The 22660-nt window shown below is 40.4% G+C and overlaps 1 long non-coding RNA gene across 1 annotated transcript in view; it reads left to right on the top strand.

Moving 5' to 3' along the window:
• The window catches only part of LOC133251462 (uncharacterized), a 169939-nt gene that overhangs the window by 129863 nt on the left and 17416 nt on the right, over window positions 1–22660 (top strand). The window contains exon 5 of the long non-coding RNA XR_009737625.1: window positions 5904–6012. This is a non-coding gene — a long non-coding RNA (uncharacterized LOC133251462). The remainder of the gene's footprint in view (window positions 1–5903; window positions 6013–22660) is intronic.

Here is a 22660-nt window from a genome sequence, read left to right as displayed (position 1 = left end):
TATCTAACCTGCTATGTAATACCATCACCCTGTGAAAAGTTAAATTTTTACCTGGAGAACAACGCCTATGATAGAGATTTTTAAAGTCAGATTTATTGAGATGTAGTTTACACACAGTAAAATTTACTCTCGTTAGGTGTGCAGCTCTATGAATTTTGGCAAATGCATGTGAATTTGCAACCACCACCATTGTGAGTGATGTAGCCACCATTCGGGGGACTTCAGGAGGACAGTAGCATGATAACATTTCCATTTTAGAAACACAGCCCTGGCCACCATGTGGAGAATGAATTGGAGGAGGGTGAGCATGGAGGCAGAGACGGAGGATGCTGATGGCCTGGACATGAGCAATGGTGGTGAACATGGACAGAAATGAATGAATGTTAGAGACCTGTAAGAGGGAGAATCTGTGGACCTCGAAGACCATTTCTTGGATCAAATGCAATCTGAATGACCCCAGATCATCTGCAATCTTTCAGTAAAGATATTTTTAACCCAATTGACTAACATACCATCCATTGTTTCTCCTTTTCTGTAACCTACTCTGGCCAGGAGTCTCTCAAATAGGCTTAAAACAATGAATATTTATGATTAAACCTGAGCAAATTATATAATTTGAGACCACATAATACTAAAATTATGGTGGCTCAGACGGTAAAGCGTCTGTCTACAATGTGGGAGACCTGGGTTCGATCCCTGGGTTGGGAAGTTCCCTGGAGAAGGAAATGGCAACCCACTCCAGTACTATTGCCTGGAAAATCCCGTGGACAGAGGAGCCTGGTGTCCATGGGGTTGCAAAGAGACGGACACGACTGAACGACTTCACTTTCAATACTAAAATTAAATTATGAAGCTGGATTCAGGATGAAAGATTTATTGACAGAGCACAGGCGTAAACCAAGCTTCCATATGCATCTAATTTAAATTTGAGGCATTTTCAATAGTTTGTCACTTTCAATCTATCCTTACTTTATTTTCTTCATGGGCTTATCTTTTTCTGAAACTTTCAACTTTTTAATTCTGTCTTCCTCACCTTCTCAACATGCCTAAAATACAAGCTCCATGAATATAGGAATTTTGTTTATATTGGTTATTGTTACATTCTCAGTGTCTGGAATGGTGCCTGGCACATAACGGACATGCAATAAATATTTGTGGAATTAATGAATAAAGCTGTGGCTCACTAAGAAATATCTCAACATCCAGTCATTTGGATTTGCAGATGAGGTAATTAGGGCCTGCTGCTGCTGCCGCTAAGTCGCTTCAGTTGTGTCTGACTCTGTGCGACCCCATAGACGGAAGCCCACCAGGCTCCCCCTTCCCTGGGATTCTCCAGGCAAGAACACTGGAGTGGGTTGCCATTGCCTTCTCCAATGCATGAAAGTGAAAAGTGAAAGTAAAGTTGCTTAGTCGTGTCCGACTCTTATCGACCCCATGGACTGCAGCCCACCAGGCTCCTCCATCCATGGGATTTTCCAGGCAAGAGTACTGGAGTGGGGTGCCATTGCCTTCTCTGGAATTAGGGCCTTGGGAGATGCAAAGATATGTTTGAGGTTCCAAGCAGGTTCATGGCTGGCCCAGATGTCCCCTAAGTTCCCTGATTCCTGGCCAAGACCTCTTTCCACTGCTTTATATGACCTCACAGGCCTGTTCAGTCACACAAACCTGTTCAGCTCACAGCAGAGCGGGTTAAGAACATGGACCTCAAAACCCAAACTTTGGTTTAAATCTAAACTCTACCACTTGGGGAGTTGTTTTACATCTCTGGATTTGTCTTCCTCGCTTGTAAGTCAGAGAAAAAATAAAACCTACCTAGTAGCATTGCTGTGAGCCTTAAATGTGATAATTCAATTGAAGTGCTTTCAGCAGGTAGCCTGGCATAAATAAATTCCCCCTAAATATTAGATATTTCTATTCTTATAGGAGAACCACCCATGGGCATCATATCTTTCCTAACTTCTGGTGAACTGGAATAATTTCTCACTTAACTTTTAAGCTGTCAATGACAGCAGAGTACTAGAAGATATGTTAATGTAATGATGAAAGAAAAAGGATTCCACCAAATGGAAGGGAGACATGCATATGGAAAGAACTAGTCCCTTCTTCAATGAAATCTGATTTTCCTCATCTGTAGAGTGGAGAGCTGAACTCCATAATATCTATGACATGTGTCTGGCATCCTATGATTCATATCCTGAAAATGGAATGAGATTAAAATGGTTCATGCTTAATATGAGTGTGAAGTTGAAGGAAGGTAACCTGGTATTTCAACCTTTTCTTTTTTTCCCCCCTAACAATAGTGGATTGTTTTGAAATTCATTTCTTTCTTAATTAATAGTCACCACATGTCAAGGACGTGCTGAGCCCTGTGATGAACCTGAGAATGACTTTGTCTATGAGAATCTGAAAAGAGGGTTTGTCCCATTCCCTGCAGGGACAAGGGTGCTTCTGGGCCAAATGCTGTCCAAACCACTGTATTAGTTTCCCTGAACTGTCATAAACTGGGTGTCTTAAAATAACAAAAATTCATTGTCTCACAGTTTGGAAGGCTGGAAGCCCAAGATCAAAGGGGTTAATTCCTTCTGAGTACTTTGAGGACGAATTTGCTCCTCTTTCCTCTCAGCTTGGTGGCAATCTCTGACATCCCTTGGCTTGTAGATACTTCATCCTGATCTCTGCCTTCATCATCATATGATGTTTCCCCAGTGTGTGTGTTTGTTTCTGTGTCCAAATTTCCTTTTTTCATAAGGATGCCAGTCATACCCAGTTAGGATCTGTCCTAATGACCTTAACCATAACTTTCTCATTGGCAAAGACCTGGTTTCTAAATAAGGTCCCATTCACAGGTACTGGGGATTAGGACTTCAACTTCTTATGTGGTGGACACAATTCAAGCCATAACAAGCACCCTTCCAGCCTTAAATAGCAACCCTGAGCCTTTCCTGCAGAGTCCAAAATATGTTCTCTTGGCTTTGACTTCCCATGGAATTAGGCTCTCAGCTCCTGAAAACTGTGAGCCCATGTGTACAACCCAGGATTCTATTTGTGTTTCTGGCAGTCACCTCTCATCATGGGCTCATGTTGAGCTTGTGGTCAATTAAAATGTAGGCCTATATTTCTTTCATACTAGTTGACAAACCACTTCATCACACCCAGGGCTTTAACAGCTGATTTATGAAATTAAGTACCAAACTTTACAAATTGCTAAACAGTTAATCTTTGAAGGGCTCAAGCTAGTATCATGAGAAATTAAGTTATTAACAACTTTAGGTCCAGAAACAATTTCTTTAGTTGCTGGTTTCCTGTGGCCCCAGGACCCAGTTAGAGGTCTATTCTGTCCAAGCAATTGGTCCCATTAATCATAAGCCTGTAGCTCCTTATGAGCAATATGTCCCAACACTGAAGACTTGTAAGGTCTCTTCAGACCCAGGTGGAGGTCCCCAGACAGGGCTGGAATGAGGGTGGGGTGAATGAGGCATTTGCCTCGGGCACAAGTTAATGCAAACATATCCACGATGAGCAAAATCCAAATTTTAAATAAAGACCAGAATTAGAGTGAGGTGAGTGAAGTGAATCATGCAAAAGCAAGGTCGGATACTATCTTGATTTAAAATATAAACATTTTGTTCCTTTTAAATGTTCTGTATTAATTTTGATTTTTAAAAAATATTGCATGAAAATATTATCTTAGTGTTCCATTAAAAGGTGCCCTTTAGGTGAGTGCCTCATCCAGCCCACCCTGGTCCTGGCTTTTGGTCCTGGTGTGGATTCTGTTGGGGGAGAGTAGAGTCTGGGATCAGCCTTATAACTGGAAATCAGGATTCCTGGGTCATATCAAGTTCTACTATCAATTTATTGTGTATCATTGAGTAAGTTACTTCCTCTTGCTGTGTCTCAGTTTCTTCAACTGCTAAATTATGTGTATAGACTATGATTTTTAGGTACAAACTAATCACAAGAATCTGTGATGTTAACTAGAGTTGTGACTAGGGATTGGGAGACTCTTCTCTGAGCCTGTGCTATTAACTGACTGTGTAACCTTGGGCAAGTCACTTCCCAATCAGACACAGACTTTCTTCTCTAAACTAGCTAGGGTGTAGTTGAAATGATGGGCAAAGCTCTTTTGAGCTCTGTATCTCTCTGATCCTTTTTCTGCTTAAATGTAAACAAGAATATCCAAACACCACAAGATACCAGCAACTAAGCACCAGTTATAAACAACTGTATTTTATCAAATGGACTGACTCAAGAACAAAGTTTATATATATAAACTTTGGCAAGATATATTTGGCAAGATATCAAGAAACTTCTCTACAAGGAAAGAGAATTCAGTGTCAAACAGGCAATATCTAAGTATTGTTTAATTTTGAAACACCCTCATTAGAAACTTGAGCTAGTGTGTTTTGCTGTTGAAGAGGAAAGTACAGATCAGGGTACTGTATTTTTGTTGACATGTTGTCATTTCATGCAGTGATGTAGAGAGGGCCCTCATGGAAGCTCAGTGTGAGTGCTGAGTAACCTTGAGAAAGGCTCCTGACTTCTGAGAAATTCTTTTAATTTGTTGAATACGGACAGCAAGACCTGCTCATGGGGGTGGCCACAGAAATCAAGTAGGGTCTAGGCATAGGAGAAAGTGCAGTGTAAGCTAAAGAGTTCACATAAGTTATGAAATCTCATTCAAAATTGCCATAGAACAATTTGAAAATGTAAATCAAAGATGTTTAAAATGACTCAGTAACTCAACCTCCAGGTATTATGTCTGTGAAACTAATTAAGAATAAAGATAAGATATCGTTGCTGTGTCTTTATTGCAGCACCTTTATAATGAAACAAACTAGCAAAAATGAGCTTTCTAAATTAATAATAGAGGGTTGATTGAGCATTGGTTGTAATAGCTCCATTTGATGGAATGTGTTGAAAATGACTTCACGGAAGCCCATTCATTGCCCTGCATAGTTACTCAGAACATACTGTTGAGTAAAAATTACAAAGTAGTGTATATAGTCTAAGCACATTTTTGTAAAAATAGGTATGGGTTATTTCTGGATGGTGATATGATAAGCTTTATTTTTTTCCCCCTTTTTTGGATTTTAGCTACATTTTCTGATTTTTCTACAGTGAATATATATGACATAACTTTTTAAAGGCTATCCTCAAAAAGATATGTTCAAGAGATTGTTCTTTTGAAAGTAGTATTGATCACATGTTAATACAATTTAATAAATATCAGAGATATTTTATAATTTTTAAGGAAATGATAATAGTGTCAGATCTTGATCTAGATTATTTTCATAGACCAGATTTTCCTGCTCTATATTTTTTTTGCCGAGTCCTCTGCATACACTCATTCACTCATTCATTCATCTTGCCAACATGTATTGAACACTTATAATGGTCTGGAGAGTGGGCTAAATAACACAGTTACTGCTGCATACAGTTAAGGTTTCATAATGATTGACTGGCCTTTTTGTTCTATTCTTTCTCAATTTCCCCAATAGAAACTTCGGTAATCTCCAGAGCTCCTAGGCTTGGAGCCCTCATTCATTCCATTCTACGTCCACTGTGTCACAGCTGCCACAGCTGACCACCTCTAGCTCCCTAATAGCCTCTCCTGCCAAATGCCACTCCCATCAAGTCCCTGATTTTAGTCCTTCTTCACTTTCACAACCATATTTTGATGCAAGCACCGTGCATCTCCTTTTCCAGTCATCTAATCTAGCAACCTCCAAGATTTTTGTGATCAGACATACATCCTTATCCGTAACATTCAAACCCAATGTGTGTATTTATAAATCATATGTGCTACTTACAACCCATGTATTAAGCATTAGAATATTATCTTCTTTTATGGGTTTTTGAAACAGTATAAAACTGACATGATATTTTTTCTTCCCACATTCCAGTGGATCATCTTGCAAACTCTGTGGAATGTTTGGAGACCTTGCTCTACCTATAGTTCTAAACAGGACACCGAAAGTGACCTTCTCATGTTTTTATTTGTTATGAGCTCTGGTAAGTTTCCATTAGCCTTATATTAACCCAAAATGCCCAGCCCCTGGATTCAAGGTCTGTTACTCATTATATCCCTTCAAATAGGTCTTAGCTGGTTTTAAGCTGAAGTTGTTACCCTTTGGTTTTCCAGTGCATGTTTTATGTGAAGAGTCCTGGGGTCAAATTAGGTCAGAGAACCCTGCCAACTTCGGTCTTGTTGCAGTCCTTATGTAAATGAGCACCCTGAAGATTCTAAGAAAGCTCTAGTGAAAAGGAAAACGGAGCATTTCTCAGGCTGACCCTACCATTTACTGTGTAACATTTATTCACACACCTTGAAACTACTGTTAGCATAAGATTCTTTGGGAAATACTAAGTTACACTGCTTACTGGCTTCTGTCTGCATCACTACATGTATTTGCCATCACAAAATATGGCTTCCTCCTTCTTGTGTCTTTTCTGCACTGGGATCCATGATCTGAGATCATCTCAGATGGATCATGACAAGCACAAAACTTTATTATTATTTTAGAAATCACCTGGTCTTTCATGGACAGCTCTGTCCATGAAACAATCAGTAACAATCAGTTATACAGTAACCTTTAAAAAAATAAATTTGTTTATTTATGGCTGCACTGGGTCTTTGTTATCGCACATGGGCTTTCTCTAATTGTGGTGAGCAGGGGCTACTCTCTAGTTGCAGTGAGTTGCAGGGTTTCTCATTGCCGAGGCTTCTCTAGTTGAAAAGCATAGGCTCCTGGGCAAGTGGGCTCAGTAGTTGTGGCTTGTGGGGTCTAAGCATGGGCTCAGTAGTTGTGGTATATGAGTTAAGTTGTCCCGTGGCATGTGGTATCTTCCTGGACCAGGGATCAAACTCGTGTCCCCTGAATTGGCAGGTGGACCACAAGGAAAGTCCGAGTAGTCTTTAAAAAGTGTAGATTGCATGGTCTTCCTCTGCTCAGAACCCTTCAATGGCTTTCCAAACCATACAGAAGAGAATAGAGCCTCCCTGGAGCCCAGTGATCTGCCCCATCTGCTTCTCCAACCTGATTTTCATCCCCTTCTTACATCTTTCCAGTCACACTGGCTTTCCCTCAAGGATGCCAGTTTACTCTTGTTTGGGGGGTCTTTGCACTTGCTCTCCCCTACACCTGGGATGCTTACATTCCCCACATGGCTCACTCCCTCTTTTTGCCCAGGATTCTCTCGCAGATCATCTTTGCAGTGACGTCATCCTAGACCTATGGACCTCAAGCCCTAGTCCCTCCATTGGCTACTTTCTGGCTCCATGTACTGCTGCTTTTTCTCCATAGTTTTGCCACTACCTCTGTTGTGCCATACTATCATTATTTATTTCTTGTCTTCCTCTCCCACAAGAATGTAAGACCCAAAATGGAAGAGACTTTGCTTCCCTTCTTCATCACTCTATCCCCAGAGCCTGGAAGAAAGGTTGGCACATGGTAGGAATTCAAGAAATATTTATGGGATAAGTGAATAAATAAAAATGCTTAGTCAAGGTTCAAATGGTCATTTGCATGGTTTAGTGAAATGACTGGTCCTCTTATTTATGTTTCTCTCCCACACAGCTAATTGTTTTAATAGATAGGACTGCCTGAGCATTTTAATTTTTTCACTTAGCTCAGTAACCCAACTGCTAGACTATACATTTGGGAAGAAAGGGATGGTATTTTATTTATCATTCCATAGCCCACTGACACAAAGTAAAGGCACATAAACTTGATTCCTCCTAGTTCTGATTAGCACAACTCACTAAAACTTTGAGATACTTAACTTTCTTTGGAGTATTTCAGTTTGATAGTAATGAAAGCTTTATTATGTTTACTATTATTATTTTTAAAGGTGAAATGCTATTTTAACCTTCAGCATGCCAACTTTGTTCCTTATGAAGAATCTATAGTCTCCATGGCTCCTAAATATAGGTGTAGGTGTTCTTTACTGTTGTTTGTAGTGAATTTTAGGCATTTTCTGGTTTGCAGGCAGTGGGACAAAGGTACTGAGGCTAGAAAACCATAGACTACATAGTCACTTGACTTACTGAAGCATCTGCAGTCATTTTTAGGATTCTGTTGATCTTGAGTGAGTCTTGGGGGAAAAAAGGAGATGAGAGGCCTTAATAAACACTGAGTTGAATTAATTGGTAGATTGAAATGTGCCCAGCCCTAATATTCATTTCTGCTGTGATAGTGAACCACGTTTACAAAATGGATATAATGGGTGTATACTTGCTGCATATGGCTATTATGAAGATTAAATGAACAATGCACATAAGATGTTGGGCACATAGATACTATTCTTTCATTTTATTTTATTTTTCCTGCACTTATTCCATTGCCTAGCACATAATAAGGATGGAGAAAACGTTAGCTATTATTCAGATGCTTCCTTTTTCCTAAAGCTTGCAGATAGATCCTTTACCAATCAATCAGTGCATATTTTAAGAAACTTTTCCTGTGTTTGGCACTCTATAAGGCATTGTCAGAGGGTATGTAGACATATGAGATATGTACTTGAGATGATTTTAAGTCAGTGAATAAGCATAAATGTATAATCATATCATTTGAAAACTGGGAAGACTTGAACATGGACTCTAAATGATGAGACACCTGGACAAGTCTTGCTCTGAAGGATAAATACTACCTGACATACAGGGAGAGGAGAGGGCTCTCCAAGGATGGAGAATATGGAGAGAAAAGGGGCAAGATCAAAAAGGGAGTGATGTGGTGATGAAAGAAGGGAGATTGATAGCCAGGAGGATTGTGAGATGTTCAAGGAGAGAAAAGCCAGGGAGGCAACATGGGAAGAATCATGGGGACTTGGTGACCATGAATGTGTAAAGTAGAGGCAAAGGACAAAGATGGATTGTCAGGGTTCAGCCTGGGCTACCAGCAGGGGGTCGTGGTGTCTGTAACAGAGATGGGGGTCCAAAAGGAGGAGTGAGTGTGAGTAGGAGAGGAAGTAAATGATGCTGAGAAGAAGGAGAGTAGAACTGGGACTAGGTTCCTTCAGGAAGGTGGAAAGGATTGAAGAAATGGATGGTTTGGCTTGAGAAAAGAAAAAGAGAGAGAATGCTTCTCCAGAGACTGAAAGAAGGATGGGGGAAGAGTAATACCAATGATTGAGTTAGATATGCATAAAAGTACATTGATACTAGTTATCAGATTATGTGCCCTTGTCAAGTATTATCTCCTTTAATGTTCATAATGGTTCTGTAAGACAGATTCTTTGAGGTTTACATAAAAACCAAGTAATAAAGTTTGCTTGTCCAGGGTCACACAACACCTAAGAACAAAGTCTAAATTTTGGTTCAGGATCAGACTCTAGAACCCACTCGCCAAACCTTTTGCTGAAGGCTGTCCAAGGACAGGGAGGGCTGTGATACATGCAGGGGTGAGGCTGGAGTTAACTGAGGAATAAGTCATAAGCTGAGAGAAGAACTGGAAAGTGGGTTTGGGGGTAAAGGAGAGAGCAGAGTACTGCAGGGGGAGTTGTGGTTTGAAGGATAGAGGTCCAATAAAAAGCACTGTGGGAAAATATATGGAGTAGAAAAATGAGAAAGAAAAAGGAGACCTAACTCAGAGCAGCACATTTGAGATGAAGCCTGGAGACACACAGGAAGGCTTTTATCCTCATCTCTAGGGCAGTCTTTTAGAGTTTGGGAAAGGGGTTTTCAGACTCTCTTCTGTAGACTGAGCATTGCTCTTTCCTGAGTGGGGAACTCTGAGATCTGGATCTGCTTAGGGTTCAGTAAGGTTGTGACTCCATGAAAGCAGGGTCCTCAGTGGACCTGAGAGGCAGAAGAGATACAGGTTCAAACTCAGCTCCTCCCCTTACTGGCTGTGGAGCCAGGGGCCAGGAATCCTCATGCCTCAGTTTCTATAACAACCAGCACCCACTTCAGAAGAGCATTGTTAGAATTAAGTAAAGTTTCTAATGTAGGGCTGCTGCAATGTCCCTAACATATACATTAGCATCCTGAAAACTATAAATAGCTATACAAAATAAAGAGAAAATGTCAAACCATGGCTACTGGTTATTGGTTTAAACAGAATTATGTTCCAAAAACTTGATATAAGCCATAGAACTTTAGCATTATGTAGATATTGTCTATTAGTATTATTACTTGCTATGAGCCAATGAATGATTTTAAATTAATACTAGACCCAGCTCATTAGGTTAGCTTTTGGCTTGTTCTTTTCCCATCTCTGTCATTCTCTTATTCACTTTTCACTGAATGACACTTAGCAATTTATACAAAGTGCTTTTTGCTTACATTATTTCATTTTTAAAGCAAACCCATCAAGTAGATGAGTTTATTACTCCTATATTATAGATGAGGAAAACTTCAACCACATAAAAGAGGTAATATGTTCAAGGCCACATGGATTTTCTATCTCCAAAATCTTTTTTATGTGAAATATAGTCTGCTAACACCCATCAAAGAACTGCTGTGTTGATAAAATAAGAGAGGTGATTATGCCTTGATCATGTGAAAGTGCTATAGTAGGGTGTGGGGTTTGGGAAGCAAGGGTGGAGGACAGAGGAAACCAGGATGACAAGTCTTGGAATCCTGACTCTACTCACTTGGGCAACTCACCTAACCTCTTCAAAACTCCATTTCCGGTTACTTATAATCTCTGCCCCTTAGCTTCTGAAAACATAGAAGAATCATTTTAACTCATGGAGTTGTTATGAGAATTAAAAGATGTTGTGCATCTGAGCACTGATCCTAGCTTCAGTTCAGTTCAGTCACTCAGTTGTGTCTGACTCTTTGCAACCCCGTGAATTGCAGCACGCCAGGCCTCCCTGTCCATCACCAACTCCCAGAGTTCATCCAAACTCATGTCTATCGAGTCAGTGATGCCATCCAGCCATCTCATCCTCTGTCGTCCCCTTCTCCTCCTGCCCCCAATCCCTCCCAGCATCAGAGTCTTTTCCAATGAGTCAACTCTTCGCATGAAGTGGCCAAAGTATTGGAGTTTCAGCTTTAGCATCAGTCCTTCCGAAGAACACCCAGGACTGATCTTCTTTAGAATGGACTGGTGGGATCTCCTTGCAGTCCAAGGGACTCTCAAGAGTCTTCTCCAACATCACAGTTCAAAAGCATCAATTCTTCGGTGCTCAGCTTTCTTCACAGTCCAACTCTCACATCCATACATGACCACAGGAAAAACCATAGCCTTGACTAGACGGACCTTTGTTAGCAAAGTAATGTCTCTACTTTTGAATATGCTATCTAGGTTGGTCATAACTTTCCTTCCAAGGAGTAAGCTTCTTTTAATTTCATGGCTGAAGTCACCATCTGCAGTGATTTTGGAACCCCCAAAAATAACGTCTGACACTGTTTCCAGTTTCCCCATCTATTTCCCATGAAATGATGGGACCAGATGCCATGATCTTAGTTTTCTGAATGTTGAGCTTTAAGCGAACCTTTTCATTCTCCTCTTTCACTTTCATCAAGAGGCTTTTTAATTCCTCTTCACTTTCTGCCATAAGGGTGGTGTCATCTGCATATCTGAGGTTATTGATATTTCTCCCGGCAATCTTGATTCCAGCTTGTGCTTCTTCCAGCCCAGCATTTCTCATGATGTACTCTGCATAGAAGTTAAATAAGCAGGGTGACAATATACAGCCTTGATGTACTCCTTTTCCTATTTGGAACCAGTCTGTTGTTCCATGTCCAGTTCTAACTGTTGCTTCCTGACCTGCATACAGGTTTCTCAAGAGTCAGGTCAGGTGGTCTGGTATTCCCATTTCTTTCAGAATTTTCCACAATTTATTGTGATCCACACAGTCAAAGGCTTTGGCATAGTCAATAAAGCAGAAATAGATGTTTTTCTGGAACTCTCTTGCTTTTTCTATGATCCAGTGGATGTTGGCAATTTGATCTGTGGTTCCTCTGCCTTTTCTAAAACCAGCTTGAACATCAGGAAGTTCATGGTTCACGTATTGCTGAAGTCTGGCTTGGAGAATTTTGAGCATTACTTTACTAGCGTGTGAGATGAGTGCAACTGTGCAGTAGTTTGAGCATTCTTTGGCATTGCCTTTCTTTGGGATTGGAATGAAAACTGATCTTTTCCAGTCCTGTGGGCACTGCTGAGTTTTCCAAATTTGCTGGCATATGAGTGCAGCACTTTCACAGCTTCATCTTTCAGGATTTGAGATAGCTCAACTGGAATGCCATCACCTCCACTAGCTTTGTTTGTAGTGATGCTTTCTAAGGCCCACTTGACTTCATATTCCAGGATGTCTGGCTCTAGGTGAGTGATCACACCATCATGATTACTTGGTCGTGAAGCTCTTTTTTGTACAGTTCTTCTGTGTATTTTTGCCACCTCTTAATATCTTCTGCTTCTGTTAGGTCCATACCATTTCTGTCCTTTATCGAGCCCATCTTTGCATGAAATGTTCCCTTGGTATCTCTAATTTTCTGGAAGAGATCTCTAGTCTTTCCCATTCTGTTGTTTTCCTCTATTTCTTTTCATTGATCTCTGAGGAAGGCTTTCTTATCTCTCCTTGCTATTCTTTGGAACTATGCATTCAGATGCTTATATCTTTCCTTTTCTCCTTTGCTTTTCACTTTTCTTCTTTTCACAGCTATTTGTAAGGCCTCCCCAGACAGCCATTTTTGCTTTTTTGCATTTCTTTTCCCTGGGGATGGTCTTGATCCCTGTCTCCTGTACAATGTCACGAACCTCCGTCCATAGTTCATCAGGCACTCTATCTATCAGATCTAGTCCCTTAAGTCTATTTCTCACTTCCACTGTATAATCATAAGGAATTTTATTTAGGTTGATCCTAGCTTAAGATCAGTGAATTAATTATGAATTCCTTCTTTTGTATCATATAGTCTTTCTGGTTCACAAACCAACTGTTTATCTTTAATGCAAGGACAATGTCCTTGCATTGGCAAGGACGACCTCTTGCCAGCTTGTTGTAGATCTAGTGAAATCCCTAAAATCTTTAGGAGCTGGATCTAGTGTTTAGAAAGCAGAGTCTGAGTCACAAAGTCCATTTCCAAAGTGAGTCACTTTGTAGCTAGCGTTTTGCCTCAGTAAGAGTCAGCTGGGGAGGAAAGGAGACCCATCAGTGGGGTAGGGGTTAGGGATGGGACTTCTGCTCTCCATAGAGAGCAGCTCTGTAAAGACCAAGTGGTGTTTCACTGGACAAATTATTTCAGTTTATCATTGCTTCCATTGTTTCCATGTTCCTAGCTCCTTTCTTGTTACTTCGCAAAAACTTGCCCTTGGAAAAACATCAGTTGTACTTGCTATGTGCCCCTTGGCCAGTCTCTTTTCCTCTCTGTGCCTCACTCTCATCTGTTAAGTGATGGGATTATGTTTGATACCCCTAAGATTCATTCCTCTGTTGCATTCAGACCCTCTGGGGTAGGGGGTTGGAGACTCAGGTGTGTTCTTCCTGTGCCAAGGAGAAAGCATGACACCATCAGCACACCCATATTTTCCTGGACCCTGACACATCCTGTAATTTCTGACTGGCTCCCAGGGCGCCTCATGCCAGACAGTTATTTTCCATCCTCCCTACAACTCTGCCATTCTCTGACATGAGGAAAATGGTGCTGGTGCTAGAGACATGTAGAATTTTAAGGGGACCAAATACCTCAAGGCCCACTTGCTTCTTTAAGCCCCCAGGTAATAGCTCAGGAGCCACAGGGATGGCTTCAACAGCAAACAAAACCGTTCATCAGGAGCCACTTTCCATTTATGGCTGGTTGTTGTGGTTACCAAACAGATGGACATACATGGAATTGTATTTTCCCCTCTCTCTCTCAAGTTTTTAATAGTGAGGTGGGGCTATCGTGGGATTAGCTTAGAGCTGTGAGTCACTGGGTACAGGGCATGTTCTTATTTGCCTTAGTGTTTTATTATTATTATTGAATTGTGTGAGGCCCCGTGGGTACTGAGCCCTAGCTCCACCACTTCTCCAGATGGTCTTCATGTTCCCATATGCATCACGAGTGTGATGAGGAATAGCTATGTAGACATTCAGTACTGGAAGACACGCCTGTTGAAGTTAGGCCAGAATTCTGCATACCTGGCCAGTTTGCAGGGTTATAATAATTGAAAAGATTGGATAATTTTCAGAATGGGGAAAATGGAGAGAACATTGAATAGAGAACCAGGAGTTCAAGCTCAATTATTAACCATTGTATAAATTATGGTCAATGATTTCATGGCTTTAAGAGAGCAGAGTGATTGGGACAGACGGAGAAAATAAAGTTTGTCTAGTTTGCCAGAAACAGTTCATTGATTGTTGTTGTCTGATGTGGCATGCTAAGAACTATGTGGCATGATTTGGGCTCCAGGGTAGAAGACTCTGAGCACTCGGGCTCTGTGTGCAGATAGATGAATTCAGTTAACAATGTTCACGTCTGGTTCTAGGAACAAGAGTGTCAGGGAAGGCGGGTGTTTGTCATTCAGGTACTAGATGGTCTCTAAAGTTCCCTTTAGCTCCAAACACTTCATAATTAGAAACTAAAGAAAATAAACTTGTCCTAAATCTGTCACCACTTCAATTTTCTCAGTGGGACTTGATCACCAGCGCATCTAATTGTCAAATATAGCTACATTATGGGAAAAGTCAGTGTTCTGGGATTTTTGTTAAATACACAACACACGTTAGATTTGATTCTAAATAAGAACTATAAGAATTTCAAGTCATTATAAAAAGTCCTCTCTAATTCTCAAGATGACTGAGCATAGAATGGGTGAACAGTGTGTGCAGTTTCAGAAATTCAGAAGTGTGTTCTCAATATTTACTGTTTCAGTATTATAAACCTCAAAAAAGCAACCTTACCACCTCCTCTTCCCTGACACCCCTTTCACATCTTGACTCATATTTGGGGCATGTGTTTAGAAGGGGTAAGAAATATTGCCAGTCGTAAAGCTGAGGCAGCTTTTTGAGAAGAGTAAATGATGTTTGGATGCAGAGTGCAGTTGCTGGCTTGACAGAAAGTGATGTAGGAGTCTTTGGTAAACACAAGCTCTAATAAACCAACTAGATTTTTGGGCTGCTAAAAAGCTGAGCTAATCTTAAGCTAAATTAATAGAAGTACAATCAGTGTAAAATGTCTCATACTCTAGCCTAACAGGTCTGCTGCTGCTGCTGCTAAGTCGCTTCAGTCGTGTCCGACTCTGTGGGACCTCAGAGACAGCAGCCCACCAGGCTCCCCTGTCCCTGGGATTCTCCAGGCAAGAACGCTGGAGTGGGTTGCCATTTCCTTCTCCAATGCATGAAAGGGAAAAGTGAAAGTGAAGTCGCTCAGTCATGTCCGACCCTCAGCGACCCCATGGACTGCAGCCTACCAGGCTCCTCCGTCCATGGGATTTTCCAGGCAAGAGTACTGGAGTGGGCTGCCATCGCCTTCTCCGCCTAACATGTCTACATATGGACAATTACATTCACACCTGAGCATCCCGTGATCAGGATGGTAAGATACCAGCTGTGATTACACACAATTAGAAAGTCACAGAGAACTGGGGAACCAGAGTTTTATTTGGGTTCCCTCTGGGTGTCTCCCATCTCAGCTGTCACTGCTCAGCCTCATTTCCTCCTTCTACAGTTAGGGTTCCTCCATAGTGACATAGGCCAGGTTTTCTGGGAAAACAGACTCTAAGATGGAGATTTGTTTGTAGTGTTTTTCAAAACAACAGCTCTGCAAAAATGAAGGAAGTGGGGCTGGGTTAAGGGAAAAGTTGGGTTGCAGTGCTTTCACAGCAAAGGCCTTAGCCCACTTACCACTTAGGGGCTCCGAAAGCCGGGGAAGTTCTTTAGGGTTGTCAGGATTGAAGCACAGGAGCCAAGTCTTTATACTCTGTATTAGCCAGTCACTGGATATAGGCTGGTTGCACTTGGAGAGGGTGTATCACGCTTAAGAGGACATATCCTGAGTTCCCTTAGCTCAGAGGAAATGCTCAGCTGTAAGCCTCCAGCAGGTAACTCTCACAGCATTAGGGGAAGTAAATGCAATGTGTCAACCCTAAATCTGGTAGCATGTCTGCTGGGCCATCACAGCATCCACTACAATGAGGCCAAACACGTGGCCACCAGTAGCCCTAGATTTATATTTTCACAAAGCTATGACAGACCTAGACAGCATATTTAAAAACAGAAACATCACTTTGCCAACAAAGGTCTATATAGTAAAAGCTATGATTTTTCCAGTTGTCATGTACAGGTGTGAGAGTTGGACCCTAAAAAAGACTGATTGCCAAAGAATGGATGCTTTTGAATTGTAGTGCTGGAGAAGACTCTTGAGAGTCCCTTGGACTGCAAAGAGATAAAATCAGTCAAAACTAAAGGAAATAAATCCTGAATATTCATTGGAAGGACTGATGCTGATACATTGGCCACTCGATGTGAAGAGCTAAGTCACTGGAAAAGACCCTGAATCTGGGAAAGATTGAAGGCAAAAGGAGAAGGGGACAAAAGGGAGCAGAAGGGGGTAGAAGAAGAGATGATTAGATAGCATCACTGACTCAATGGGCATGAATTTGAATAAACTCTTGGATATAGTGGGGGACAGAGGAGCCTGGTATGCTACAGTCCAAGGAGTTGCAGAGTCGGACATGTCTTAGTGACTGAACAACATAAGCCCTGTGACTTCAGAGAAAATAGTCTCAATTCTGGCTTTAGCTTTTAAAAGTCTTGGAGAAGTACCCTGAGTGGATTGGCTTGAGTCACCAGCTCTGGCCAGTAGTTGAGGAATTATGACTGATTTTTGAACGTGGTTGACCATTGTGGCAAAGTGGATGGAACTGGTTAGCAAAAGGAAGAGTGACAGCATACTGTGGGAGCAGCCAGCTTTGTCACATTGCTTGTCCAGAAGGAGGGAGCTCATTGGTTCTGCATAGGATTAGACGGAAAGTTAATTCTCTGTTGTGTGTGTGTGTTAGTCGCCTAGTCATGTCAGACTCTGCAACCCAAAGGACTGTAGTCCACCAGGCTCCTCTATACATGGAATTCTGCAGGCAAAAATACTAGAGTGGGCTGCCATTTCCTTCTCCAGGGGATCTTCCTGACCCAGGGATCGAACCCAGGATTCGATCTGGGTTGCAAGCAGATTCTTTACCATCTGAGCTACAGGGACATCCCCAATTCTCTGTTAGTAACTAAACATGTTCTCTTGGGAATTTCCCAGCTGTCCAATGGTTAGGACTTCATGCTTTCACTGCTGAGGGCCTGGGTTCAATCCCTGGTCAAGGGAACTGAGCTTTATCTGTGGGCCCATAACTAGAAACATTCCAGCAAAGCTTTATGTCTCTTTCTAGTATTCTGTAGAATTTTTATTTTTTTTTTTGTATTTGGATCATATCAGAATTAAATGAAGGCCCTTAAAATGATACCAATTGTTGGACTCTGTTATTAGAAGTTCTGATTCAGTATGTCCGGAGTGAAGACTCCATTCCAGGACTCTTATGTTTTAAAATCTGCCTATTTGATTTTCATATGCTGCCAGGTTTGGAAATCTGAGATATGAAGCAGATATTAACAAACCTGCTCTGGTTGAATTGTTTGTGTAGTTGAAGCACCAGAGGAAGATGTGGGAGGCAGGTAGAAACAAATAAACTGAGTTTGCTTATTCACCCTGTTACCGTATTCTCATAAAGATGGTAGCTAAGCCAGCTATGTGGGACAGAATTTAAAATCCACTAGTCTAAAATGATCTTAGTCAAAAAAGGTCTTAATGACCCAGATAACCATGATGGTGTGAACGCTCACCTAGAGTCAGACATCCTGGAGTCTGAAGTCAAGTGGGCCTTAGCATCACTATGAACAAAGCTAGTGGAGGTGATGGAATTCCAGGTGAGCTGTTTCAAATCCTGAAAGATGATGCTGTGAAAGTGATGCACCCAATATGCCAGCAAATTTGAAAAACTCAGCAGTGGCCACAAGACTGGAAAAGGTCATTTTTCATTCCAACCCCAAAAAAGGAAATGCCAAAGAATGCTCAAACTACCACACAGTTGCACTCATCTCACACGCTAGCAAAGTAATGCTCAAAATTATCCAAGTCAGGCTTCAACAGTATGTGAACTGAGAAATTCCAGATGTTCAAGCTGGTTTTAGAAAAGGCAGAGGAACCAGAAATCAAACTGCCAACATCCGTTGGATCATAGAAAAAGCAAGAGAGTTCCAGAAAAACATCTACTTCTGCTTTATTGACTACAACAAAACCTCTGACTGTATGGATCACAACAAATAGTGGAAAATTCTTAAAGAGATGGGAATACCAGACCACCTTACCCACCTCCTGAGAAATCTGTATGCAGGTCAAGAAACAACAGTTAAAACCAGACATGGAACAATGGACTGCTTCCAAATAGGGAAAGAAGTACATCAAGCCTGTATATTGTCACCCTGCTTATTTAACTTATATGTAGAATACATTATGTTAAATGCCAGGCTGGATGAAGCATAAGCTGGAATCAAGATTGCTGGGAAAAATATCAATAACCTCAGATGTACAGTTGACACCACCCTTATGGCAGAAAGAGAAGAGGAACTGAAGAGCCTCATGGTGAAAGTGAAAGAGGAGAGTGAAACAGTTGGCTTAAAGCTCAACATTCAGAAAACAAAAATCATGGCATCCAGTCCCATCACCTCAAGGCAAATAGATGGGGAAACAATGAAAACAGTGACAGAGTTTATTTTCTTGAGCTCCAAAATCACTGCAGATGGTGATTGCAGCCGTGAAATTAAAAGACACTTGCTCATTGGAAGAAAAGCTGTGACAAACCTAGTGAAAATGAAATCACTCAATCGTATCTGACTCTTTGTGACCCCATGGACTGCAGCCTACCAGGCTCCTCCATCCATGGGATTTTCCAGGCAAGAGTACTGGAGTGGGTTGCCATTGCCTTCTCCAGGGCATCTTCCTGACCCAGGGATCGAACCCGGGTCTCTCACATTGTAGGCAGATGCTTTACCCTCTGAGCCACCAGGGAAGCCTAGACAGCATATTAAAAAGCAGAGACATTACTTAGTTGACAAAGTTCTGTATAGTCAAGGCTATGAATTTTCCAGTAGTCATGTATGGATGTGAGAGTTGGACTGTAAAGAAAGCTGAGTGCTGAAGACTTGATGCTTTTGAACTGTGGTGGTAGAGAAGACTCTTGAGAGTCCCTTGGACTGCAAGGAGATCCAACCAGTCCATCCTAAAGGAAATCAGTCCTGAATATTCATTGGGAGGACTGATGCTGAAGCTGAAACTCCAATACTTGGGCCACCTGATATGAAGAACTGACTCATGTGAAAAGACTCTGATGCTGGGAAAGATTGAAGGCAGGAGAAGAAGGGGACGACAGAGGATGAGATGGTTGGATGGCTCACCGACTCAATGGACATGTGTTTGAGCAAGACCTGGGCGTTAGTGATGGACAAGGAAGCCTGGCGTGCTGCTGTCCATGGGGTCACAAAGAGTTGGACATAACTGAGTAACTGAACTAAACTGAGTCTAAAATTGTCGACTCTCTTCCAGCTGTAAAAACTCATTGAGCCCATGGATATTCAAGGTAAAATAAAGCAATATCTTTGCTTTTTGTTCTTTACTGTTTCAGATATTTTCAGGCATTTCTGAACTGAGGTTTATTTGGTTAAAAGAAGTTTGTTAGATCTGTGTTATTTATGAATGTTTCCTTAGCCTTGCATATAGCACAGCTAATGTGGGCACAAGAGTAAAAAAATGAGTTACATTTGGAAGTTGTAGAGGTATGCTAAATCTTCTGATTTAGCAGAGGGGATAATTTGGAAATGGCCAAAGATAATTTTCCATCTTTAAAAAAAGTTTATGCTTATGTAATACTAGGAAATTAAAAACGAAAACAAAAACAAAACCCTCTTTTTAAACTATTAAGCTATTGACTCCTTGTCTTTCTTATCTCTCTTTTCTTCGTGTCATTATCAAGGTGCAAATGGAGATTTTATTTGGCTCCACATGGGTTTATGCAATCTATTGTTTTATTTTTTTCCACTTGGCATTATTTTATATATGCATCTTTATGGCCTTGTAGTTCTTTCTTTAATGGTTGTGAGGTACTTCTTTGTTTTAATGTCCCATAGTAGACTTTATCTGACTCTAATTTGTTGTTATGCATTTGAGTGGCTTCCATTTTGTCATGGTGCGTTGTGTTGCCATGTACCATCTGGTACTCACCCTCACCTGTAACTGCCCCACCTCGAGAATTCCTGGCTCTGAAACTCCTTTCCCTGACTACAAATTCTCTCTGTTCTCTATTGCTATTTAAGGCTTTTCGCTTTAGTATGTAAGGATTGCTCAAGAAATGACAGCTATTATAGTAATGACTATGATGATAATTATGATTATTGAATTCAGGGTCAGTGTCTTATTCATCATTATCCAATTCACTGCCTAAAAGTATCTGACTCATAGACATCATCCCAAAGTTATTTGCTCAATGAATGAATGATTTTAATGTTATTTTTTATCGAATGTTCTTCCACATGTTAAATAACAGTTCATTTTACCTTTTCAGTTCAGTTCAGTTCAGTTCAGTCGCTCAGTTGTGTCCGACTCTTTGCCACCCCATGAATCGCAGCATGCCAGGCCTCCCTGTCCCTCACCAACTCCCGGAGTTCACTCAGACTCACGTCCATCGAGTCAGTGATGCCATCCAGCCATCTCATCCTCTGGCGTCCCCTTCTCCTCCTGCCCCCAATCCCTCCCAGCATCAGAGTCTTTTCCAATGAGTCAACTCTTTGCATGAGGTGGCCAAAGTACTGCAGTTTCAGCTTTAGCATCATTCCTTCCAAAGAAATCCCAGGGCTGATTGCCTTCAGAATTACCTTTTACCTTTTTTTAATTTAAAAATATCACATTAAATTCCTGGAGGACAGAAAACACATCTTATTTTTCTGTTTATTCCTAATACCAGGATGCTTTCTGTCAAAGTTTGATAGAGAATTTTATCAAAAGTATTTTTGATGGCTTCTGTTCTTCTTTACTATGCTAGTAGATTTCTTTGAATTTTTCCAGATTTGTTTTGATAAGATAAATTGTATTTAACCACAGAGAATAATTTTTTTTACTATATGGATGAATTTTACTTGCATAGATTCAATTTAAAATAGTTTCATAATAAAACAAAATGTTTATAAAAGTTTTCTGTTACTTATGAACAGAGAATTTTTTAAATGAGAATTTGAAAGAAAAATATCCTGTAATACCAACTGTCTGTCTGTAATATCACTAACAGTTCATTCTGTTTTTTCCCCAATTTTCTCTTGGTTCTTTAGTAAATTTACACCTTGTTATTTCTTTTTGATCATTTTCTGTCATTTTTAGTTTTGTAAAGGCTCAAATGTGCCACTGACAATTCAAAATTCAAATATATTAGCATGACACTGAATAATACTAACTTCTTAAGGTACTTTTTCCTTTTTCCTTAAGAAGTAGGGAGATAATAGTAGTAATGCATATGTACATACATATGTACATACATAATGCATATATACATACAAAAATGTATATATTTTTAAAATTCAAGCTATTAGTTTTTAATGAGAAAAAATCCTCTGCCCCACATATTTGTATCTTATTAATAGCTTCAACTCCCAGAGGCAACCACTTTCAACCCTTTTAACTGTAACCTCTATTATCTTTCTCAATATTTCTGAATAACCTAGTTATGCTGCAATTAGTTTTTCAAGTAATTTACATGTGTTTTGTGCGTGTGTGTGTGTGTGTACACTCAGTTGCTGAGTTGTGTCCAATTCTTTGTGATTCCATGGACTATAGCCTACCAGGCTACTCTGTCCATGAGCTGCAGTCCATGAGGCCGAAAAAGAGTCAGAGACGACTTAGACACTAAACAATAAAAACAAAATGTGTTTTGGTTTCACCCTATTCTCACTCTCACAAATCCTGGGGCCTAGTTCCTGGGTGGCTGGTTTTACCGCTGCCCTCTCCTTCCAAGATTTTGTTGGCATTTTATGTTGGAGACTGTCTTCTTGTCTCTTCTTTTTGACTTTCTTTGTTGACTTACTACTTTAAAAAAAAATGTCTTGTTCTATCTCTGTAGTAGATGTCAGGAGGAAATAGAGATAAATGGTATTTACAACCTGCCATGCTTAACTAGTAGTCTCTATTAACTTTTCAAAGAATTCAGTTAACTGATAAGTTAGTTAATTATGATAGATAAACTAGTCTCAGTGCTCAAAATTCAAAAGGTATAAAAAATTTTAGAGTGAAAGCATTCCTTTTACCATTGCCTCTGGCCAACCAATTCTCTGCAACCAATATCAGTGGTTTCTTGGACAGCCTTCAGAGATACATTATGCATGTATTGTGCAAATATACACATGTGGTTATGTTTATTTAATCCCTCTATACACAGAATTCTGCACACTGTTTTGTTACCTTCACTTAGCAATATGTCTTGGAGAATATTTTTAATCATTATATAAACAGCTTTTTCATTTTTTAGTGGCTACATAATATACCATGATTTATTTAAGTAGTTCCTCTGTTAATGTTCACTCATATATTTTCTAATATTTTGCCCTCATGACCAATGCTGCAGTAATTTATCTTGTTTTTTTGGTCATTTTGTAAGTATGTTATTTGATTTGTAGGATAAATTCCCAGAAATGTAGTTGCTGTGTCAAAATA

Source organism: Bos javanicus, chromosome 7, assembly GCF_032452875.1.
Source record: "Bos javanicus breed banteng chromosome 7, ARS-OSU_banteng_1.0, whole genome shotgun sequence".
Classification (NCBI taxonomy): domain Eukaryota; kingdom Metazoa; phylum Chordata; class Mammalia; order Artiodactyla; family Bovidae; genus Bos; species Bos javanicus.
Note: the sequence above shows the minus strand (reverse complement) of the source record. Positions and strands in the feature narration are given on the sequence as shown.